Source organism: Erinaceus europaeus, chromosome 12 (assembly GCF_950295315.1).
Source record: "Erinaceus europaeus chromosome 12, mEriEur2.1, whole genome shotgun sequence".
NCBI lineage: Eukaryota > Metazoa > Chordata > Mammalia > Eulipotyphla > Erinaceidae > Erinaceus > Erinaceus europaeus.
In genome coordinates, this window is record NC_080173.1 from 37729454 (window position 1) to 37755569 (window position 26116).

The following is a 26116-nucleotide window of genomic DNA, read 5'->3' on the forward strand; positions in this document are numbered from 1 at the left end:
CCTGTTCCCAACAGTCATCACTTTATGAATATAAAGGTGAGTACACTGGAACTCTGCAGCTAGTCATGGGAGAATAGCAAGCATCAGGTTACTCTTTAATAGGTGAGCCAGCAGAACTGATACCAAAACCAGACAATTATGTTTCCAAAAACAAGAAGAAATATTCTCCATGAATACACATAAAAAGTGTATTCCAATATTCCTCATGAATACACATAAAAAGTCTTTAAAACACTTGTACATCGGGGGGTCAGGCGGTGGCACAGTGGGTTAAGCGCATGTGGCGCAAAGCGCAGGGACCGGCGTAAGGATCTCGGTTCGAGCCCCCGCTCCCCACCTGCAGGGGAGTCGCTTCACAGGCGGTGAAGCAGGTCTGCAGGTGTCTATCTTTCTCTCCCCTTCTCTGTCTTCCCCTCCTCTCTCCATTTCTCTCTGTCTTATCCAACAACGAATTGCGTCAACAAGGGCAATAATAATAGCCACAACGAAGCTACAACAAGGGCAACAAACGGGGGGAAAAAATGGCCTCCAGGAGCGGTGGATTCATGGTGCAGGCACCGAGCCCAGCAATAACCCTGGAGGAGGAAAAAAAAAAAAACACTTGTACATCATATTTAGCAATATATAAAAGAAAAAGAATATATTTAACCCCAGTGAAATCCATCCTAGAAATAGCATTTGGTTTGATATTCAAAATTATATGGAATTTACCACAATAGTAAAAGGAGAAAAACTATATGATAATCTCAATGCATGAAGAAAAAGCATTTGACAATGTTCAGTACCCTTTTATAATAAAAACTCTGAGTAAACTTGAAATAGAGAGACACTTTACTAACTAGTAGAGGACATTCATGCAAAACTTAAAATTAACATTGTATTCAATGATGAAAAACTTAATATTTCAAGAATAAGACAAGGATGTCCATTTTCATTACTTCTCTTCAACACCATACTAGAAACTCTAGCCAATGCAATAAGGCAATAAAAATACATGTATACAATATACAAGAAAGCATGAAACATCTTTCTTTATTCATAGAATGACTGCAATCATAAAAATCCCTAAAGAACCTTCAGATTAACTATTGGAACTAATGATCTTGAGATGTGACAGGGACAAAGTCAACATATATATTTAAGAAATATGTTTCTAAACCAGAGCAATAAACTGGAAGTTTATTTAATTTCATTCACAAGTGCCATTAAAAAAAAATTAGTTAAGCGCAAGTGGCGCAAAGCGCAAGGACCGGTGTAAGGATCCCGGTTCAAGCCCCAGGCTCCCCACCTGCAGGGGAGTCGCTTCACAGGCAGTGAAGCAGGTCTGCAGGTGTCTATCTTTCTCTCCTCCTCTCTGTCTTCCCCTCCTCTCTCCATTTCTCTCTGTCCTATCCAACAACAACGACATCAATAATGACTACAACATTAAAACAGCAAGGGCAACAAAAGGGAATAAATAAATATTTTTTAAAAAAAAGAAAACTTAAAAAAAATTAGAAGAGACTAGGTGATGATGCACTCAGTAGAATGTGCACGTTACAATGAACAAGAACCTAGGTTCAAACCCTGGGTCCCCACCTGCAGAAGGGGAGTTTTGCAAGCAGTAAAGCAAAGCTGTAGATGCCATTCTTTCTCTCCTTCTCCCACCATCTCTCTCTTTCTCTCCTCCCTCTCTCAATGTCCTACAAACTGAAATAAATAAATAAATAAATAAATATTTTTTAAAACCACAAATTAGTGACAAATCTAATAAAATACATATATAACATCTAAGTTCTTAAAACTACTGAAATTAGAAAGTATCTAAATAAATGGAGAGATACACTATAATCAGTAATATATTCAGTATTATTGAACTGTCCCTCTCCCAGTAGGGATCTACAAAGTCAATGTCATCTTGATCAATATCCCATAAGGCTTCCTTATAGAAACTGTCAAGTAGATTCTAAAATTTATGGAGAAATACAAAAAAGGGGGGCAGAGCAAGTTAAGCAAACATGGTGCTAAGTACAAAGACTGGCCTAAGGATCCCAGTTAGAGCCCCTGGCTCCCCTCCTACAGGGGGGTCACTTCACAAGTGGCAAAGCGGGTCTGCAGGTATCTCTTTCTCTCCTCATCTTGGTCTTCCACTCCTCTCTCAATTTTTCTCTGTCCTATCCAACAACAACATCAATAACAATAATAACAAGGGCAACAAAAATGGGAAAAAAATGGCCTCCAAGAGCAAAGGATTCATAGTGCAGGTACCAACCAAGCAAGCCCCAATGATAACCCTGGAGGCAAAAAAAAAAGAAAAGAAAAGAAAGAAAAACATAATAACTAGTTCTTAGGAAGAGGATAAACATTGGAGACTTACACCATTTTAAGATTTGTATCACTTACACACACACACCTTCAGGAATCAAAACAGTACAGCAATGACAAAAAGGTAGACAAATCAACAGCAGAAAAGAGAAAGTCCAAAACTAAATAGCTTTATAATCCCCCTGACTGTCAACAAAGCTACCAAAGCATGTCAGTGGGGACAAGAAAGCACATTCAACATACACTGCTGGAAAAACTGGATTATCATTGGGGAAATATGTAATTAATTTTGATCCTCTTTCTCATGTTGACTCATACCAAAAAAAAATTATTTTGAAATGGAACTAAAGCAATAAAGCTTCTAGAGCAGAGGGTATCTTTATGATGTTTCTTAGGACCTAAGATTACTTAGAGAGTATTAACTATCAAATAAAAAAATAAAAAATTGGCCACTAAATGGAAAGCAATAAAAATGAAATTTCTCTTCAATTATACTCTTCAATTATACATGTCTTCCCTTACAGATGTTAACATAGTTTAATATGTCATGGATGTGCATATTTTAGAACATTTTTGGAATAATTTAAAATTTCTGAAAAGAAAACAAATTATTATATGGGTTATATTTTATATTTAAGGTACTAAAAAATATTTGCAGGATCTAGGTGATGCTGCACCCAGTAGAACACACATTACAGTATGCAAGGATCCAAGTTCAAGCCTCCAGCCCTCACCTACAGGGTGGGAAGTTTCATAAGCGGTAAAGCAGTGCTATGTTGCATGTCTCCCCGCCCCCCGCGCGCCACCCACTTCCAGTTCCCCTTCTCTCAATTTCCCTCTCTATTCAACAATAAAGAAAAGAAAAATACTTGTAAGTATAGCTAAAAATTCAAGCTTCTCCAAATTGAAAGACTATAGTTGAAAACACAGAAATGGTTCTCCAAGATTTATTCTGTTGGTATCCTGCACCAAAGTAAAAGACTCTGGGGGGCAGGGGGCTTCAGGTCCTGGAACATGATGGCAGAGGAGGACCTAGTGGGGGTTGTGTTGGTATGTGGAAATGTTATACATGTACAAACTATTATATTTTACTGTTGACTGTAAACCATTAGTCCCCCAATAAAGAAATAAAAAAATATTTATCCTGAGTAAAAAAAAAAAAAATTTCCCACCAGGGTTATTGCTGGGGCTCAGTGTAGTATGAATCCACCACCATTCCTAACAATCATCTTTTCTTTATTTTTTTTCTTCTATTTTATTTGATAGGACAGAGAGAAATTTAGAGGAAAGGTGGGGATAAAGAGAGAGAAGAATCTACCCTGAAGGTGGGAGTGGGGGCTTGAATTGGGGTCCATATGCATAGTAATGTGCGCACTCAACAACCAGATGCAACACCACCTGACCACTACCACCCAATTTATTTATTTATTTATTTATTTATTTGTATATTTATTTATTTTTGTCTCCAGGTTCATTGCTGGGGCTCAGTGGCCACACCACAAATCCTCTGCTCCTGGAAGTCATTTTTTAAATTTTTTTTTATATTTATTTATTTTCCCTTTTGTTGCCCTTATTGTTTTTTATTGTTGTTGTAGTTGTTGTTGTTATTGATGTCATCATTGTTAGATAGGACAAAGAGAAACAGAGAGAGGAGGGGAAGACAGAGAGAGGGTGAAGCGACACCCCTGCAGGTGGGGAGCCGGAGGCTCAAACCAGGATCCTTACACCGGTCCTTGTGCTTTGTGCCATGTGCGCTTAACCTGCTGTGCTACCACCCAACTCCCTACTTTTTTCTTTTTTATATATAGAATTTATTTATTCTTAAGAAAGATAGTAGGAGAGAGAAAGAACCAGACATCACTCTGGTACATGTGCTGCCAGGGACTGAACTCAGAACCTCATGCCACCTCAACATGCTTCAGCTCAGACTGTGTCCAGAGACTTCAGGTGTGGAATGACAACCCTTCAGCTTCATTACTCAGGTGAGACCTTTCCTTTCATAGTATTCTCAAATTCCATCCCAGGGGGTTCACTTTCTAACAAAGTCCCAAAACCTAGATATACACCAGTTTCTGTGAGAGAGAGCATATGTTCACACGTATCCATAAACTACTGCAAAATATATACCTGAAAGCAGAAGTACACTAGGGTTTGCACCGAGTACCCCCCTAACACTTCCTCTCCACTATTCCAACCTTTGCGTCCATGATTGCTCAACAATTTGTTTGGCTTTGTATGTTAACTCTCTTTTCAGCCACCAGGTTCCAGATGCCAGCAGGATGCCGGCCAGGCTTCCCTAGACTGAAGACCCCACCAATGTGTCCTGGAGCTCTGCTTCCCCAGAGACACACCCTACTAGGGAAAGAGAGAGGCAGACTGGAAGTATGGATCGACCAGTCAACGTCCATGTTCAGTGGGCAAGCAATTAGAGAAGCCAGACCTTCCACCTTCTGCAACCCACAATGACCCTGGGTCCATGCTCCCAGAGGGATAGAGAATGGGAAAGCTATCAGGGGAGGGGATGCAATATGGAGATTGGGTGGTGGGAATTATGTGGAGTTGTACCCCTCCTACTCTATGGTTTTGTTAATTTATCCTTTCTCAAATAAAAAATAAATTAAAAAAAGAAAGTAAAAAAAAATCAAGATATAAACTGCAAAAAAAAAAAAAAGAATTTATTTATTCATAAGAAAGATAGGAGGAGAGAGAAAGAACCAGACATCACTCTGGTACATGTGCTTCCAGGGATTGAACTCAGAACCTCATGCTTGAGTGTCCAATGTTTTATCCACTGTACTACCTCCCGGACCATGAGGTCATTTTTTTTTCTTTGTTGTTGTTGTTATTGTTATTGCTGTTGTTGTTAGACAGGACAGAGAAATCGAGGGAAGAGGGGGAGATAGAGAGGAGGAAAGAAAGGTGAAACAGGTGGGGATCCAAGAACTGGAACTGGGATCCTTATACTGGTCCTTGTGCTTCGCACCATGTGTACTTAACCCGCTGTGTTACTGCCCGACACCCCCACCCAATATTTTTAAGGAAAATGACAAGTACAATGAGGAGAGAGGAGATTCATAAGAGAACAACTTTAAAGAAAAGGGAAAAGAAAGGTCTCTTTCCACAAGGTTTTTTCAGAGCCATTTACATTAAATATGAAAGACCTAGCCCAAATCAGTAATAAATAGTTGCTACAGAAAACCAGCAAGTACATCCAATAACCCTATCACTCTCCCTGAGTGTGATGCTCTCTCCCTGATATGATGCTATACGTACTACATACTACACACAGGCAGCCAGAACTCTCCAGCTAGTGCCTGTGTAGGAAGTGTGGGCATGGGGAAGGGCAGAATTCCCCCATCACGTAAAGATGTACACTCCGTGCAAGTCCTTCCTCAGGTGACCATTTGTCAAGTGTTAGAAATCTGTGTTCTGGCCTGCAATTCTGATGGATTCTACTGCAGAAGGTGTTTTCACAAAGGAACCTGTAGGCTGTAGAATAGAAGTCTGGTCAAAGCCTAATGTGTCTACACAGAGTGCCCAATCCTGAAATAATATGTGTCCAATAATCAGGTTACACATCATAGAAGCACATGACGAAATCATCAATCTACCTGGGATGATCTTGTGATCATTGTGTTCACAAACATAAAAATGGACATAAATGATACTAGGAATAATGCATGTGCCTTATCTGGACTACATTTTCAGACATCCTGAAATTGAGGCCTATCTAAAGGATCTATATAATACTGATAATGTTCTAACAGTCTATTTATTGACTGTTAGTCATATAATTTTTCTGAAATAATTAATGCCGTCATAATTGTCACTTTGTAGTTTACATACTACTGGTGCATAATACCTTCAGAGGAGTTGTGAGAAAAAAATGAGGTGAGTGCTAACAGGCATTTAGCACCTGGGAGTTGGCTCACTTGTAGAATGAATGATCACACATGTGAACCCATGGACTGGATCCAGGTGCCATGTAAAATGATGGAGTAGCCCAGCTGTGATCATAAACTGCAAGCTCAGATTGACAGTAGCTCAGAGGTGACACAGACTCCTGTGCTAAATATGATTATTAGCCCATATCTGTGACCTTGAGAGAACCACTGCAGTTTCTAATAGAAGGAATGGGGACACAGGACTCTAGTGGTGGGAACAGTGTAAAATTGAACCCCTATTATCTTGTAATTTTGTAAACCAATATTAAATCACAAATACATATATGTATGCCCTGGGTCAGGTTGATGGGATAAACAGTTAATTTTATTAATAGATTTTCTATAAGTTTGGGCACTATTCTCTGCCCTAATCTAATTTTCTAGCCCTTTTCTCAACTTTGACACCATCTTCTCAGACAGTATTTCTGTCCAACTCCATGTTAGCTATCAAACACAAGCAAAAAACTGCAATAGTCCTGGGCCCGTAGAAGTTTGGCCAAAAGGGACTTTCTAGCTTCTTTCCTCCCTAAGTTCCCTGTTCTCATCTGCTCTACTCCTACTTTTTGGTTCCTGTTCACTAATCATTTGTCCTGCTTTATATCTTACCACTTTTTCAGCCACCAAGTTGCAGATGCTATCAAGATTCCATCCTGACTTCCCTGAGCAGACGACCTCACCAATATGTCCTGCAACCTTACCTCCCCAGAGCCCTACCCCACTAGGGAAAGATAGAAACTGGGGTATGGATTGACTTGCCAATGCCCATGTCTAGATCTCCTGCCTTCTGAACCCTCCAGAATTTTTTTGGTTCATACTCCCAGTCGGGAAGAAATGATAGGGGGAGAGGTCCTGAGGGCTCTGAACTTCAATTCCATCAGCACCAGGAGAGAGAAGGAAAAAAGGAAGGACATTTGGTGTGACTTGGAAAGAAAAAAAAGGCAGGACCATTAAAAATGGGCAAATATATATAAATATAGACAGATCAGTTACATAAATAATAGTTAACCCATATCTGCAACCTTGGGAGAAGTACTATAGCTTTCAATGGAGGGAATGGGGGATACAGAACTCTGGTGGTGGGAATGGTGTAGAATTACACCCCTATTATCTTACAATTGTGTAAATCAATATTATGTCACTAATACAATAAAAAAAGAAAAATATATATAGTGGAGTGGTGCTTTGGTGTTTCTCACTCTCTCTCTCTCTCTCTCTCTCTCACACACATGTGCACTCATTTGCACACACACACAGTCTGTATTTTATAGGAATCAGACTTCCCTGGGAAATATTTTACCAATAAAAATAACTTGTAATAGGGGGAGGGAAGACATTTTACTCAGTTGAATGCATACTTTGCCACATGAGAAGAACCAGGTTTGAAGCCCCTGCCATCACATGGAAGCACCTATATGGAAGAAGCTCCATGAGCTGCTATGCTAGGAAGGGAAGGGGAGGGAAGAGGAGGGGAGGGGATAAGAGGAGAAGGGGAGGGGATGAGAGGAGGAGGAGAAGGGAGGAGAGGGGAGGAAAGGGGAGGAGAGGGGAGGAAAGGTCAAGATCACCAGGAGTGGAATTGTGCAGGTGCAAATCAATAACCCTTGTAGTGAAATAATACAATAATAATAACATGTCTCACATTATTTGATATGATACACTTGAGCTAATCTGCTTTAATGACAGGAGATGTGTACAAAGAACAAATGGAGAAGTAAAAGGACAGCATTATATTTCACTAAAGGAGCCCAAGGTGAATGATGAAGAATAATACAATATGGCTCTTCAGTCAAGCCCATCTGAAATGAGGGTAGATGACTAACGAGTCCAATGAATTCTATCAGGAAGGCGAGCCCACATGAGTAGCACAACACTACAAGGGATGCAGGGTATCTGAGAAGACTCCTTTCTGGTGCTAAGATATGCCCCACAGTGCCCTTCTCTAAGTCATAAATAAATTTCATTATCAGAGCAGATGGTAACTGTGGTTCCTCCTTGGTTTCATCAAAATCTGTCTGAAGACCAAATGAGAGAATGAATACAGAGGAACCAGAGAATGCCCATGTGCTGTGCCCTAAAGGCCACCATGTTTCAGAGCTGACTTACACCTCTGCCTCAGTGAAGAAATGACACAGACTCAGAGTGGGGCTGTGGAAGGAAGAGCTTCAGATTTATACCACAGTGACAGCAAAACCACTTTCCAAAAAGATCATCTGGCCGTATGCACCACTCAGCTGAAGAATTAAGAGATAACAATAGCTACCTTTCACGGTCTGTGAAACACTGGGTTCACTCATAGCACCCCACTTCCCTCCCTTCATTCCCACAGCTCTGAGAGGGTCACCATGATGAATAATTAAGGCTCAATTACTAAGTCAAGATGGGCACTAGGATCTTTCTCAAAAGTCTTCAACATCTATATCATTCCCCCATATTGCTATACAAGCATTCATTAAGGTCAAGCAGTTGCACACTTGGTAGAGTGCATACATTACCATGTACAAGGACCTAGGTTCAAGCTCCCAGTCCCCACCTGCAGAGGGAAGCTTTATGAGCAGTGGAGCAGTGCTACAGGTGCCTCTCCTCTCTGTCTCTTCCCCGCCCCTTCCTCTCACTATCTATCTATAGGAATGAAAAAATAATAGCTGCTGGGGACAGTGGAGTCATGTAGGCACCAAAACCCAGCAAGGACCCTGGTAGCAATAAACAAATGTCTACATCTGAATATTGTGACTAACTGGAGGCCACCATGCACTGGCTTCTCCATCCACGCTATGTGTCCAAGGACCTCAAGTAGTAATCATCATGACAGTAAGTAACATCAGAGTCAAAGCCCTAATATTCCCAACTAGCCCCCATAAGAACCCTGGGTTCAGGGCGAAGTCAGTCACAAGCCTCTTAGGACCAAGTGACAAGTTCCAAGAATGCCCATGCCCTAGCCTGAGCCAATAGGGTCAACCAGGATGGTCTGTGTGGCTGAGACAGATCAGCTCTGGCTCTCTCTGCTGAAAGAAATGAAAAGATGTAGGCCTGAGGACTGCTGGCAGCCATCCTGCACTCTAGAGAGGGATGTCTAAGGATGGAGACAATACACAGGAAGTGGAGTTGGGGTGGGAGAGGGAAACCAGACTTCCCCTGACATCATCTGGGCCCCTGAAAAGTCTCCAGATTTCCCTCTGGACTTGTCAGTTCAGTAAATTCCTCCTTGAGTTAATCTCTGGTCTGTGCTGGATCTGGGCCCAATCCCACCGACCAGCAGAGTCCTCCCTCATCCACAGGGAGCACAACCACAACCCACAACCCCAGTGGATCAATGAAATCACAGACCTGGATAAAGTCCTATATATGATGGTTTTTCCTACACATGCAGGCCTACAGTGAAGTTTAATTTATCCAAAGGATAGCTTATCTGGTATAAAATGTACCTTAGCATACATTAAGGCCTGGGTTTATACCCCAGCACCACACTGGAGCACCATGGATGGCACTAGAGGGAGCTCCACAGATTGGGGAGCATTTCTGAGGTGGGTCCCTCCACCCCCCTTTCAGAATAAAAAAAAATGGGTCTGGGAGGCCACTCAGCAGAAATCACATATGTGAAGCCCAAACTATACCCCAATGCTACATTTTAAAAAGCCAACTTGGGGAGGGGGAAGTCAACTTGAGGGCCAGGCAGTACTGCACCCAGTAAAATGCACATGTCACCATGTGCAAGGACCAGGGTTCAAGGCCCTAGTCCCCACCTGCAGGGGGGAAGCTTCACAAATGGTGAAGCAGTGCTACAGGTATCTCTCTTCCTCTCTATCCTTCATTCTCTCTCAACTTCTCTCTGTCTCTATAAAAGTAAATCAATCTTTTTTATTTTAAATATAAAATTTGTAAATGAGGTACAATAAATTCACAGCAGTAATGATAGAGAACAATTATTACATGCTATAATAACAATAATGTGAATGAGGGATTTTCAAAGTATATTATAGCACAGAGTGCTGACCATGGGCTGAAACTCCAGAATGAAGGGCATGGCAGGTGACGAGGGTGGGACTGGGAGTGGGGTTGGGGGTGGGGGTGGGGGTGGTGGCAGCAGGAGTTGTACAAAAGCTCACTAAGATTCATAAGCTGCTCGATGTGAGGAACCACCTTCTGACTCCTTCAGTAATCAGTGAATTGGGTTGACCCTTGGCACATTCTGAGAGCATCAAACAGGTAAGAACTGGATGGGTCACTTCCAGGTTTGTGTTGCCATGGTCAGAGTTCCACTGTGCCTGGTTAGCTTTTTCAGAAACAGCAAGAGAAATGGAAAGAGAGCACAGCACCAAAGCTTCACCTAGTGTGATTGAGGCCAGGTTTAAAGCTGGGTCATGTGCATGACCCAGGTGAGCCATCTTGCTGGTCCATCTCCAGCCCTTTACCCAGAAAAATCTAAGACAAAGCAGAAAATAAGAAACTTGAAAACCCTGTATTGATGATTTCATCACTAGTTCTAGCACATTTCCACCACGGTCCCCAGCTCTCCCACTATAAGACTGCCGTGTTTTCTCTGGCCCACCACATGCCACCCCCCAACCCTGTACCTTCTCTTCCCTGAGTAAACAGGTTTGGAAGAATAGAGAAATAAGTTCTATCCCAACTACACTAAGATTCTACCTCCCACCTGAGAGAATACCCTCCGTCAACACAGGAAATGGCAAGCATTAGTAAGAATGTGGCGAAAAAGGAACTCTTGTAAGGTACTGGTGGGAATGCAAACTGGTACACCCCCTTTGGAAGATGATATGGAGAGTCCTTAAACAAATAAAAATGAATTTACCTTATGGTCCCGCAATACCACTCCAAGGCATTATCCAAAGGGACATATGCACCCCTATGTTCACAGCTGCATTATTCACAATAGCCAAAGACTGGAAGTAGCCCAAATGCCCATCAGCAGATGACTGGATAAAGAAATTATAGGAGATATATTCCATGCAATACTACTCTGCAACTAAAAAAACAAAGATTATATCTATATCCTTCATGGCAAAAATGGATGGTACTGAAGATGATTATGCTTATTGAGATAAGTAAAGGATGAAGAAACTACTGGATGGTGTCACTTATATTTGTGATATAGAACATTAAAACACATGAGCTTGGAGAAAAAGAAGAAAAAGCAGAAGCAGTCAAGCTGTCTCTAAGACTTTGTGAGAACTATGGTGGCTATTCAATGGGGTAGGTGAATGGGAACAAAGAACTTTGATGATAACTGTTGTACGGAACTAGACCCTGTCATAAACTAGTATTAAACACCAGAAAACTAGACCCTGTCATAAACTAGTATTAAACAACAAGAAAAAAAATAATTAATGAGGTCTACCCAGCTCAAGCCTGTTTAATCATATAAAAAAAGTGAGGGTGACATTTATTATTGTTTCAAGCTGTCAACAACACACAGGCTTAGTGCTCACTCACGTTACTAGGCTCCTCACTCCTGCTGCCCCAAAGAGCTCAGGCAAAGAGTTAGAGACAAGCTGGAGATATCAGCTGACTCTAATTTGTGGTCCACTGTTAGGGGAAACAAAAGCTAAGCCTTACACATTCACCCCCCAGAGTCCTCACTGACCCATCTTCAAGGAGAGTTTACCTATCATTCTCTCCTTTACTGTAAGCAAAAGTTCCAGAAACGTTTCTCTTCTCATGAAGCTGCAAGTGCAGCCTCAAATGTGCACAACAGGAAGAGAATCAGGAGGCAGGAAGAAGAGAAGAGCGAGCGGAGGGGAGCTTCTTTGTGGGTAACAGCAAGAAAGCACAATTCCATTCTCTCTGCCCCCAGCTCCAGACCCCTGGATGTCCCCTCCAGGTCTACCCCAAAATCATCTTTTACTTCTCAGAATATAGGGAAATCAAGGGACAAGCAGAGGACTGGGGGTGCACATTCAATTAAACACACACATCATTAAGTGCAAGGACCCAGATTTGAGCCCCTGCTCCCTAACTGCAGGGGGAATGCTTCACAAGCAGTGGACAAGATCTACAGGTATCTTTCTCCCTTCTTCTCTTCTCAATTTCCCTCTGTCCTGTCAAATAAAATAGAAAGAAAAGGAAAAGAAAAGAATGGCTGCTAGCAATAGTGGATTCACAGTGCTGTCACTGAGCCCCAGAAATAACCTGATAGCAGCAAATAAATAAATACATAGACAAGCAGCAAATTTATACACAGTTCAAATTCATGACTCCAATCTGTATTTAAAACCATTTCCTGTTTCCTTTGCTATGTGGAAAGAGGGGGGGAGAGAGAGAAAGAGAGGAAAAGAGAAGAGAGAGAGAGAGAGAGAGAGAGAGAGAGAGAGAGAAAAGCAAGGCAATGATCTAAGTAATTCAGCCTGAAACCTTAACTCTGCTCCAACCAGAGAAACTTAGGCCTCGGGTAAAAACTAAATAAGAAATTAATTAAAGCCAGCCCAAAAGAGGCTTCAAAGGCAGGTGCCCTGACTTGGGTCACATCCCTGTTCCATGATCTTGTCCCTGGAGCCCTGTCCTTAATAACTGAGCTGAGCATGCACCAGCTGAGCCTCAGAGGGCTCCAACCTATGTTTAAGATGCTTGTGCAGATCTTCTGTAAACTTGCATTTTTGGTGTTGAGCGGGTGTATAAATTTATCTTGCAGCTTCGTGTGCTGGCACAGTAGTCATTAAGCTTGTCTTTGAAAAGAACCATATTTCCACCTCTGGGAAGGGGGGAGGGGAAGCAGAAGGTTCTACCACCCATAGACAAAGGCATGCTGATGGCATGAAATTCCTTCCTTGCTAGCCCCTGGCTACTTGGAGACTGCTATATCCACCCACATCCCAGTAACATTCCCCATACTGACAAAAAAGTTCTTTAGCCCTTCAAAATTTTAGTTCAAAGGCAGAATAGGTCACTCTCCCTTGCAAAGGGAAGGATGGGGAAGGGGAGGGAGAGGAACAGGAGGGAGAGAAAGAGGAGGAAGAGGGGGAGGAGGAGAGGGAGGAGGAAAGAAGATCCCACTTCTACCAGTTTCCCTGACAAAGACAAAATCCACAGACACTCAATTCCACTGTGCCCCTTGCTAGCAGTAGTGCCTTCCTCACCCTCCAAGCTCCTGCAGGTGGATGCGTGACTGAGCTCAAAAGCAACAAGGCTACTCCTTTTATTTCCTTTAAGTTCAGAGCCCGACCTCCCTGCAGAAAACAGAGTCTGGAAAGGGGTGAGAACTGATCAAGGGCTTGGACTCAAAGGTTTCTTAATATTTTCTAGTGATGAGAACAGCAAAGGCCTGGGCACCTTATGTAGCTTGAATTATTTCACATCTACCCCAGACAGAAGCTTGAAGAAGTCATTTTATGAACTATGAATAGGCACAGTGGCTAAAACATTACTCCTGTAAGCAGGAGGTCCCAGGTTTGATCCCTGACATCACATGTGCCAGAGTGATGCTCTGATTCTCTCTCATAAATAAATCATTTTTAATCTTTATTTTTATTTATTTATTTTTGGATATAGACAGAGAAGGAGAATATGAGTGAGAGAGACAGAGAGATACCTGCAGCACTGTTTCACCACTTGTGAAACTTCCCCCCTGCAGGTGGGGACTAGGAGGCCTGAACCTAGATCCTTGCAAATTGTAATGTGTGCACTCAACCAGGTGTACCACTTGTACCACTGCCTGGCCCCCTTCATAAACAGATCTTTAAAAGTAAGTTGGGGTGTGTGTGTGTGTGTGTGTTTGTGTGTGTGTGTGTGTGTGTGTGGACGCCCCTTCCCATATTTAAATAAAGACACAAAGCACCACATGAACATAAGCCAAGTGTTACATAGACTTGGGTCTAGCCTAGGTGTTGCCACTGCCACCTTAATGTGAGCCTGTGTGAAAGTTTTCCATTTTCCCCTCTAAGCCTCTCCTCGAATGCTCCAGGCAGGCACAACCACAATGTATATCAATTCATTCACGTACTCATGGTAAAGAGTGGTCTTTCCTATGTGTACTTCTCAAATATGTAAAAATGCAAGAACCCACACTATAATGACTAATCTATACTTTGAACCAAAAAAAGATGCAGAGTAGTGGGATGGTTTGTCTTAAAAATCAGTCCAGGGAGTCGGGCGGTAGCGCAGCAGGTTAAGTGCACATAGCGCAAAGTGCAAAGACCAGTGGAAGGATCCTGGTTCAAGCCCCCAGCACCCCACCTGATGGGGAGTCGCTTCACAGGTGGTGAAGCAGGTCTGCAGGTGTCTGTTTTTCTCGCCCTCTGTCTTCCCCTCCCCTCTCCATTTTTCCCTGTCCCATCCAGCAATGACATCAAGAACAACAATAATAACTACAACAACAATAAAAAAGCAAGGGCAACAAAAGGGAAAATAAATAAATAAATATTAAAAAGTATTAAAAAAAGAAATCAGTCCAGATGTGAACCTTTTTACAAATAACCTCATTGAAACCATACAGCAGGATGCATTTTTCTTTAAGAGGACCTAAGAATTATTTTATAGAAAGCATATTTATATTTTATAGAAAGCATACTTTATATTTTATAGAGAGCAGAGGTGATAGCAGGGCCTGTGGATCATCCACTCTAAGAAAATTCTGGACCAGAAGCAGCCACAGAAGTAGCCACAGAAATAGCTAGGACTAGCTATTGGCAGGTAGATGAGAAATAGCCAAGTGACAGCAAGGCTATGATCCAAGGCACCCACCTGGGCCAGAGGAGTAAGTAGAACATCAGTGACCCTGAACCATCACTGGTTCTTGTAGCAGGAAGAACTTGCTACAAGATGGAAGCTCCCTCTGAAGCCAGCCTGACATAGCAGCCACATGTGGAAGCTGAATAATCAAAGCCCAGCCTGTGTGACTGAGCAACTGTCTGTCTGCCTGGCTTAATGTTGATTACTTCAAGTTCTTGTGGCCATGTGTGGCTGGTAGCTGCTACTCTAGACAGGGCTGCTCTGGTAGAGTCTCTATTGGTGCACCCCACGAAGCACCCTTCTCTAGTTAGAAGCAAATGAGCACTGGAGAGCGGCCTTGGGGTCAGTCCCTTCTGTCAGAAGAGTCTGTGTCTTTGTGCTTCCAGGAAACTAAGAACAGCTCCTGCCTCCCAAATTGCTTTCCCTACATGTCTCAAAGCAGTGGGGTAGAAAATGAGAGTGCCACAGTCCTGGCACTTGGGAGGCGAGAGCACTGCTGTGGCGCTGTTGCATTTGCCCTAAGGACTGGTGTAAGGATCCCGGTTCGAGCTCCCAGCTCCCCACCTGTAGGAAGGTCGCTTCACAGGCGGTGAAGCAGATCTGCAAGTGTCTCTCTTTCTCTCCCCCTCTGTCTTCTCCTCCTCTTTTCATTTCTCTCTGTCCTATCTAACAACGATGATGTCAATAACAACAACAATAATAACTACAACAACAATAAAAAAACAAGGGCAACAAAAGGGGAAATAAATATTTTTCAAAAATTTTTAAAAAGAAAGAAAGAAAATGAGAGTGCCCCAGGCTGAGAAAGTCAGGAGATTAATACTCCAGCCCTGTGGTCTTGAGGAGGGTGCCTTTCCTTTCTAAACCATAGTCCCATCATCAGGAAAGTAAGACAAGGAATTTGGAGCAAACAACATCAAAGGCCCAACTTTCAATTTAAGACTCTATGTGACACATGGTTATAAGGCTACAGGAATGGATGTGACACTTAAAAACGCTGCTGCTTAAAGTATGCCACCAAGAAAATTAAGAGATAGCTCACAATGTAGTCAGTCATTCATCTGATAAGGAACTAGCAGACAGACTATACAAAGAGCTTACTCTAGGGTTGGGTGGGGGGGTGGATCAGGTCCTGGAACATGATGGCAGAGAAGGAGGTTATATTGTTATGGGAAAAACTGGGAAATGTTATGTATGTACAAACTACTGCATTTTACTGTAAACTGTAAACCATTAATCCCCCAATAAAGAAATTTAAAAATATTTAAAAATATATATAAAGAGCTGTACAACTTGAAAATAAACCAGTTTTTAAATGGGCCACGGATCTCAATAGACTCTTCTCCAAAGAACATATACAGATCAACCAATAAGCATGTGAAAAGGCATTCAGTGCAATTCCATAATGAAACACTACTTCATCTCCACTACAATGGCAATAACCCAAAATACAGATAATAGAAGTGTTTAACAAGGTTGTGGAGGAACTGGAATCTTCACAAACTGCTGGTAGAAATGTACAATGATGCAGCTGCTTTGGAAAATGGTTTGGCAGGTCCTCAAATGCTGAAGCTACCATATGACCCCACAAATTCTACTCCTAAGTATATGCTCAAGGTCATGAAAACATAAATTCACACAAAAACATGTACATGAATGTTCACAAGCACATGATTCCTTACAATCCAAAAGTGGAAGCAAATTAAATGCCCATCAACACAATGGAATAGTCACCCTTGGAAATAATGAAATGCTGACATATGCCACATCACTGAATCCTGAAAACCCATTAGTGAAAAAAGCCAGACACAAATGATCACATTTTATATTATTTAATTTATATAAAATGCCCAGAATAGGAAAGGAAATCCACAGATACAGAAAGGAAAATAATGGATCTTTAAGCTGGTGAAGAATGGACTTTAGAAAGTTCCGGGACCTTTCCCTCACTATAAAGCAGCAATGGTAGGCTAGGGATTGTCCCAGTCTCAAAAGAGAGGCTGGATCATCCTGCCCTGTCACTCGAGGAAGACTGGTCCTAAAATGAGTGCAGCTTGCAATGTGGCCTCATTGAAGCCTGTGGCCATGAACTGTGATCTCAGACCAACAGGGACTCAGAGGTAATAACACAGGCTCTTATGCTAAATGTAAATGTATGGTCAGGTGAATGGGGTAAATAGTTAATTATACTCATATATTATTATTATTTTTTAAGACTGGGAGCTACTCTCTGCCCTAATCCAACTTTCTGGCCCTTTACTCTACTCTGACACCATCTTCTCAGACAGTATTTTTGTCCACCTCCATGTTAGCTATCAAACTCAAGCAAAAGACTACAATAATCATGGGCCCCTAGGAGCATGGCTAAAATGGACTTCCTAGCTTCTTTCCTCCCTAAGTTCCCTGTTCTCATCTTCTCTACTAGTACTTTCTGGTTCCTGTTCATTAATCATTTTGTCCTGCTTTATATCTTGCTGCCTTTTAGGCACCAAGTTACAGATGCTATCATGATTCCATCCTGATCCCCTGGGCAGATGACCTCACTAATGTGTCCCAAGATCTCACTGCTTCAGAGCCCTACCCCACTAGGAGAAGACAGAAACAGGCTAGGGGTATGGATAGACCTGCCAACACCCACATCCAGCAGAGAAGCAATTACAGAAGCTGGAACGCCTATCTTCTGCACTCCAAAAAGAATTTTGATTCATACTCTCAGTGGGAGAGCAACGATAGTGAGATGACCAGAGGGCTCTGAACTCTTAACTCCATTAGGACCAGAAGAGAAAGGAGGAAAAAGGGAGGGACACTTGGATTAGTAATAGGTGTATGTGTGACTTGGAAAGGAATATGGGGGATATATTTGCCCCCCCAAAAAAAAATGGCAAATATAGATAGTTAGAAATTACAGTTAACCTATATCTGCAACCTTGGAAGAACTACTGTAGCTAATAATGGGGGGACTGGGGATCCAGAACTCTGGTGGTGAAAACAGTGTGGAGTTGTACCCATTATCTTGTAATTCTGTAAATCAATATTATTAAATCACTAATAAAAAAAATAAGAAAAAAAAGAAAGTTGGGAGTTACAGCTAAAGAGTAAGGGACTTCTTTTCAAGATGACAAAGATATTCTAAAATTAATGGCTGCATAACTCAGTGAACAAAGTAAAATACACTGTAGCCAAAAGACATTGTAAACATAGTAAAAAACACACTGCCAGGCAGTGGCACACCCAGTTGAGTACACACATTATAGTGTGCAATGATTTGCAGTCAAGTCACTGGTCCCTACCTGCACGGGGAAGTTTCATAAGCAGTGAAGCAGTGCTATAGGTGTATCTCTCTCCCTCTCTATCTCTTCTCTCCCTTCTCAATTTCCCTCAATTTTTCTATCAAAAAAAGAAAAATATAGAAAAATGGCTTCTAGCAAGCACTGAGCCCCAGCAATAACCCTGATGGCAATAAAAGTAATCACGTCATGAATGAACAAATAAAAATATATAATTGACTTTTAAAAACCACTGAATTAGAGAATTTTAAATGGTCAGATACATGGTATGTGAATATTATCTCAATAAGGCTGTTAAGAAACAAAAGCATTTGTGCTACTTTTCTCTTACTTGCTTTGTCAAGTTGTAGTTGTTAAAATTAAATATAAGAGACTGAGTGATGGTGTACCCTGTAGAGTGTACACATTACCATGCACAAGGACCCAGCTTGAAGCCCATTAGTCTCCACCTGAAGAAGAGAAGCTTCATAAGCAGTAAACCAGTGCTGTAGGTGGGTTTTTCTCTCCCTGTCTCCCCTCCCCCTCTCAATTTCTCTTTGTCTCTGTCCTAAATGAGATATCAAAAAATAATATAAGTATTAAATGTAAGAAATATTTCCCAACTCTCACCTGTACTTCTTACAGCTCCCTCTGGTCAATTCTATGTTGCTCTCCCATTAGTAAGTCTTGCTCTCATATTATCCAATAAAGACTGTGTTTACCAAATTCTGTACCCAACTTTGAAAAATAATCACCAAAATGAAGCAAAAAGCAGGTTGACAGGGAGAAAGAACACATCCACTATCCCATGTTTTTCATGGAGACCATTTATTTATTACCCCAGGTCCCAGCATCAACACCAATCATCTAAGACTCAAAACCACACACTGGCTCAGGTCAGAGATGCTGCTCTTACAAACAAGGAGACTATTTTTAAGGCAGGAACTGTTGTCATGCATGGCTTCACACACAGCAAGAGTGGAGTGCTCTTCACTAAAGCAGAGATAAAAATGTCGAACTTAGCTGCTGCTCAATGTGCTTTTTTTTTTTCTTTAAAGACAAGGGGGGAAAAGAGAAAGAAATGCAGCAACTCACATATTCTCTTCTAAGTCATGCTCAAGGAGCCCTACTGGGAGCTGAAGTGACACTGTCTACTTGCATGATTCACTCAACAACAGCTGTAAGGATATCTGGAGCAAGAACCCCTGCACCCCAGAGAGGATCAGGCATGTAGTGTCACTCCAGGAGCCATGAAACTGTGTCCACTGACTCTGACAGCCTGAAAGCATGCCTAGCCAGGTGCGGGGGGGTGGGGGGGTTTGTCTTTGAACACCAGACTGTGCTTGGGGGTAAAAATGATCACTTTAGTGGCTGGACAGGGGTACATCCAATAAAGCATACATATCACCATGTGCAAGGACACCCAAGATTCAAGTGCCCCATCCCCACCTGCATGGGGGAAGCTTCATAAGAAGTGGTGCGGTGCTGCAGGTGTCTCTTTTTCTCTCTCTCCCTCTCTCTCCATTTCTCTGTCTCTGTCAGAAAAATAATGACAACTGGGAGCAGGGAAGTCCCCTCCCCCCCCTTTTTTGAGAAATCATTTTTGTGCAGCCACTGAGTCCAGAAATAACTCTAGTGCCAAAATAAGTAAATAAATATACAATTAAAAAAGAATCCCTTTACCACTTTTCCTGGGTCAAAAGGCTACAGAAAAGGAAAAAAAAAAAAAAGCCTAATGGAAGATTCTCAGCACAAGAAGACAGTCTGGCTGGATCAGGCTACAGATTCACAGAAGCATGACTGCACAGGAGTAAAGTTATCTTTGTTGGATAGAATCATCCGGGTGTTATTCCCATCCACAAAGTAACCATCTTAGGTATCGGACTAGCTTCGCGGGCGGGAGAGAGACCCGACCAGGGACTCGTGGCTGAGTGGTACGCAGTTCAGTCTTTAGTCATGTGGAACGCAGTGGCAATGGCAAGCTAAGCTATCTCTAATCACAATCCTGTCCTTATATATCCTGAGGCGGAAGAGTCAGGTCCAAAGAGGATGTACGTAGGATAGGGGGTGGGGAGAAGGAAAAAGCATGCAAAACAGTGAGGATTAAACCAATGCCCTGGAGGCAGGGTGGTGCTTAGTTAATAGTGGTTATGTAAATAGAATACAGTGTTAAGCAGGGGGGATTAAATCAATGAAATAGAAGGGTCTTAGAAGCAAAATTTAGAAGCAGACCAACACTTAGGCAGCTGGATATGTGATTCAAGTGGCATTTCCACTCCTTAGGTCATTCCCAAAATGCCAGTATGAAATCCTCTTCAGAGCCATGCCACAGTCCTTCCAAGATACTCAAAGATGTGGGCTAGGAGATAGCTCACCTAGCAGAATGCACACTTGATCATATATAAGGACCTGGGTCTGAGCCCGTCTAGAACCATACAGAAACATCATGGACAGCACTAGATGAAGCTCTATGAATGTTGGAGCTATGTTGGGGGTGTCTCCTCTCTCTCCCTCCCTCCTTGCCTCTCCCCTTCCATCTCTATCTAAAGTTAAAGAGAAAAGAAAAAAGAGAGAGAGACTGCTGAGAGTGGCTGAATTGTGCAATAGAGCCAAAAAATAAGAACAAGGTTCAAAGATTAAAAAATAAAATTGGGTTCAGAGTCAGGTGGTTGTTCACTCAGTAGAGCATACAGGTAACCATGTTCAAAGACCTAGGTTCAAGTTCCCAGTTTTACCTAATGGGGAGGGGAAGCTTCACAAACAATGGAGCAGTGCTACAAGTGTCTCTCCTCTCTCTCTCTTTCCCTCTCTATCTCTCTGTCTCTCACCCACTATCAAAAAAAAGAAAAGATAGCCACAGAGAACAATGGAGTCCTACAGGCACCGAGCCCTAGCAATAACCCTGGTGACAAAAAGTAAACAAAAGCTTGGTTCTTTGAAGATAGATTTGATTTGCTTATCAATAGATAAGAGTTTAAGAAAAGCAGGTGAATAAATGTCAGTGATCAATCCAGACCTTATTTTTAGCCGGAAGCAAAGCAACAAGCAGAAACTGACTCTGAAAGCAATTCTGAAGACACATGTTCTGACATCTCTTCATTGAAGGGAGAATTCCCAGAAAAACCCTAGGGCTGAAGGGGGCATGTTTTGGTTGTGTAAATTCTCATTGAAGGGAGAACTCCCAGAAAAAAACCCTAGGGCTGAAGGGGGCATGTTTTGGTTGTGTAAATTCTCATGTCTCCATCAAGCAGTCATAGCCACAGGGCCTCCTGTCTAGTCTCCAAGATGCAGCCCCCAGGTAGGAAGGGGAGATCAGCAGATCCATATTAAGAAGACTGTCACAGCCATTAAGACAGCCTCAGGGTGCCTCATTAACCAGGCAATCACTCACCCAACACCCGGACAAGGCAGGGAACAGGAGGCTTTCAGAGACTGGGTTCCTTCCCACAGGGATGTCACACACTTGTTAGAAGCAAGAGAACAGCAAAGATCAAACACAACGAAGCCCATAGGTGACCTGGGGATCAGTCTGTGATGTTCCCCTGAGGACATGCCATGCTCAGGAGACACATCCCCTCACCCCAGAGCCTAACTTCAAGGGGAACTACATTAATTACTTCTGAGTCTCAAAGACCAACCAGGAGGGAGAGAATCAAGTAATTCCCTGGGAAGCTGAGAAGGAACAGTCACCCCTGGAACGCCACAGAAGACAGGGGTACTAGCCCTATGGAGTCAAGAACCTGGAGTTCCCACAAAGAACTTGAGTCAGTTATTGTGCAAACTCAAGAGTCTACCACTGGAACCCGACTGCAGAAACTGCAGAGTGAGCCCTATCTCCGTGCACTTAGCAGGCAGTTAAAGCTCATGTTGCTTAAGGGATACCACCCAGGCAGGGGAGAATGCTGGGCCTTTGACTTGCTCTACCCTGTCCCAGGCATACTTCACTCTGTAAAAGCAGGCTTCAGCCTTTCCAGTCTTTGGCTTGATCTGTCCTGACTCAGGCTTAACTTCACTAGGTGAAAATATGCTTCAGCAGCAGCAGTGCTATCAAACCCTGACTTGTCAGCTCACCCCCTTCATCCTTGCGGGGGCTAAAGGGAATAAGCGATACTTTGCAGTTATCAAAGAGCAGTGTGGGCTGGGTCCACCCAGAACTAGTAGGACAGCAGTCAGTCACTTCACCAGGTGTGTCCAATGCCCTCCATGACTTCCCACCTAAGGGCCCTCAGCAAGGCAGAAGAGTATGACTCAAAATAAATTCTATTAATGGCTCTGATAGCTAGGGAGGTGACTTGGGACAAGCAAGCGTGAGACTCCCCAAGTTCTCTCCTACGCCAGAGCAGTGCTCTGGTCTCTTTCATGAAATAATTGTTTTTAAGTGGCTTTGACAGTCAGCTCCCTACCCCAGCAAAGTACCTGGGAAGCTTTTTTGGTACGGCTGAAGGGATGGAGCATGGTCCATCCATGTCAGGAGTGCAAGACCACAGGCATTCCAGAGCCACAGCTTCTCAGTTGGAAAGAGGTCAAGATCCTTGCTCCCTGGAACTCTGATGCTCACTCAACAGTGACAGCCATGATCCACACTGCACACCTTCTAGAAGCTCAGCCTGCTCTTGAGCCACTGTTTCCTCTTCTCTGGGACTAAATGGATGGAACTGGCAGTGATTATGATTAGTTAAGTAAGAAAGTGAAGGACAACTATGAGATGATTTCACTCATGTGGAATATAGAGAACTGAAACAGATGAACTTGAAATATATATATAGTCAACCCATATCTATGACCTTGGGAGAACTGTGGCAGTTACTGCTGGAGGGGGTGGGGCACAGAACTTTGGTGGTGGGAGTGGTGTAGAATTATGCCTCTACTGGGGTGGGTGGGGGAGAATACAGGTCCAAAAAGGATGACAGAGGACCTAGTGGGGGTTGTATTGTTATATGGAAAACTGGGAAATGTTATGCATCTACAAACTATTGTATTTACTGTCAAATGTAAAACATTAATTTCCCAATAAAGAAATTTTTAAAAATACCAACTTAAAAAGAAAAATAAAAGGTATGGTGGTGGGAAAAAAAAAGAATTATGCCTCTATTATCTTATAGTCTTGTAAATCACCATTAAATCAATAATAATATATATATATAATTAAAAAGAAATGAAAAGGGAATGAAGCCAGTAGATGGTTCACCCAGTAAAGGCAGGCATTACCATGTGTAAGGACCCACGTTCAAGCCCCTGGCCACCACATGGGAGCAATTCCACTGGGGGAGCTTCACACGCAGCAGAGCAGTGCTGTGGTCTCTCTCCTCTCTCTGCCTTTCTGCTTCTTTTTACCCTCTATCAAAACAAAACAAAACAAAACAAAACAGAACAAACAAAAAACAGAGTTTGGCAGGAGTGGTGGAATCATGCAGGTATGAAACTCCAGCAAAAACCTTGGAGTGAGGGGGGCAAGAATTAATAGAAATTATATTTACAAAGCCCACCCTATCTCAATAGATTCATCTATAAGCTCTGGAAAATAGCTATTATTTCCACTGGGTTTTGCTAACCTTGCACAAACCAAAAAGCTGAGGAGAGACCCATAGCACTTGCTAACCAGCTGCTCTGTTGCTCCTCTCCTGCCCCTTCCACACACACAGGCCAGCACCCTGACTCTATACATAAGATAATAACACATCTGGGCCGGCAATATAACATACCTGGCTACTACACCTGCTTTTGTCATGTGTGCAACCCAGGTTTAAGCCTGGCCCCTACCACTCTGGCAGAAGCTTCAGTACAATGGTGTCTTTCCCTCTTTCTTTCTGTCTCTTTCTATCTGAAAACAAATCAGCTTGAACTCCAGCAAGAACCAATATAAAATTAAATAATGAGGCCTCTATGGCCCCATGGGTTCTGAATGTTGGTATGCATGCAGAACGACTAGAGCAGTGTGTAAAGGCTGACAGAGGAGGGGTGCCAGAGGAATGGTCAAAACTGTCTTTCAGAAGATAATGAAAAGCAGATTGAAGGCCCAATTTGCTCTGAACAAGCAGCCTTTTGTCAGCTGATTTTTCAGACACCAGGGGTTTATCTGGTATTCTTAAGCCATGCCCCTACCAGGGACTCTAAAAGAGATTTCTTAAACACCTTTATACCAAAATTTTGCCAGGTATTTCCACTTCCCAACCCCTTCTAGTTTAGGATATAAGATGATTTTATTTTAGTTCCTACCTACCAGATTAAAAAAAAAAAAAGCTTAAAAGGGTTTCTGCTAGATTCACCATTAATTCATATTTTAATAGTTCAGAATGTGTGAAAGCCCAAAATGGCATTCACATTTGTATTATCATGAAAAAGGGACCAAGGGGCTAATTATTACTAGTACAAAAGGGTAGCACTTTACTCACTAATCCATTCAAGCTGTTTTTGTATGATTTAAAAGCAGTCATTTAAATATAAGCAGTGCCTCATTATCTATATGCCTTGTTATCTATTTACCGAAGAACCCTTGAGGATGTCTCCTTTCAAAAATATCAGTTAGACCATGGGCCTAACTTGGATAGTGCCCTGCTTTGCCATGAACATGACTCAGTTTCAAGCCTAGCCCCTAACACATTGAAGAAAGACTTTTTTTCCTGCTCTCTCTCTCCCTCTCCCTCTCCACCTTTCTCTAATTAATAAGTGAAAACAAAAACATCGACCACTTCTTTATCTTACATTAAAGTAGAATAACAAAGCTGCGTCTCTCAAACCGAGGGCGAGTCTTTCTATTAATTCATAATATCCCTTTGTGTCTGACTTAAACTCAGCAAACATATTTACCTATATTTTACACATAATGAGTGCTTAAAAATAAAAAGTACTGTATGTGTGATTAAAAGTGATAGCCATGAGCTGGGGACACAGCATAATGGTTCTGCAAAAGATTTTTATACCTGAGGCTCTGAGGTCCCAGGTTCAGTCCCCAGCACAACCATATGCCAGAGCTGAACAGAGACTGATAACCCCCATATCCTTCTCTCTGTACATCTATTTCCTTAATAAATATTTTTTTAATGATAGTCATGTTACGCTACTCTTTTTTTGTTTAATCTTCCCAGTTTTCACCCTAGAATGACTGACAGAAGCAAAAAGCAAAGCTCTAGCAGGAGAGAGAAGTAGCCTCTCTATCTACATCTCAGTATACCATTATGACCTAGTCCTTCAGACACCACAGAGCCAGGGGACACCTGCCTGCAGGGCACTTGTGAAGCACACAAACGCACAGAGAGGCACCACTGGCTCTTTGCACTGAACAAAGCACCTGTACATGGGCCCATGATGCCCAAATTCCTAAAAAGCATTTCCCTGAATAGCAACAGCCACTCCCCATTGTGGAGAGCAGGAAGAACACTCAGGCAGCATTGACCAGCACAGAATCCGAGCTCAGGTATCCACAGGCTGGGACTCAATACTTTTGGAAGTGGGATAGGTATAAACCCAGTGTAAATCCCCATCCTATTAGAGTCTGTGTGAGGGTCGGGCAGCAGCACACCCAGTTGAACACACATGTTATAATACACAAGGACCCAGGCTCAAGTCTCTGTCCCCACCTGCAAGAAGAAGGGGAACTTCACAAATGGCGAAACCACACTATAGGTATCTCTCTGACTTTTTCCCTATCTTCTCCTTCCCTCTCAATTCCTCTGTTTCTATCCAGTAAATGAATTAATTTTAAGAAGACAGAGAGACAGTGTGAAAATAAAAGTGGAGGACACAGAGCAGCAGAAACACAGAGACCAGATGTTATTCTTTACCAACTAACAGGGATGCAGAGCAGTATTCATCCTGGTCTTGAACTACAACAAATACCCCCAAACCAAGACTCCGTTGTTGTCTCTGGGAATGTATCTACCTATTAGCTCCCTGGAATGAATGCTCCCCTGGAAAGAAACAGTA

At 42.4% G+C, this 26116-nt stretch overlaps 1 protein-coding gene and 1 long non-coding RNA gene across 22 annotated transcripts in view; one reads left to right on the plus strand and one right to left on the minus strand.

The window, feature by feature from the left end:
• Nucleotides 1-26116, minus strand: part of CACNA1D (calcium voltage-gated channel subunit alpha1 D) — a 375944-nt gene that overhangs the window by 328589 nt on the left and 21239 nt on the right. The window lies entirely within an intron of this gene.
• LOC132541714 (uncharacterized) lies at nucleotides 1159-1588 on the plus strand. Its single transcript, XR_009552811.1, has 2 exons — nucleotides 1159-1219; nucleotides 1498-1588. It is a non-coding gene; the product is annotated as an uncharacterized LOC132541714 (long non-coding RNA).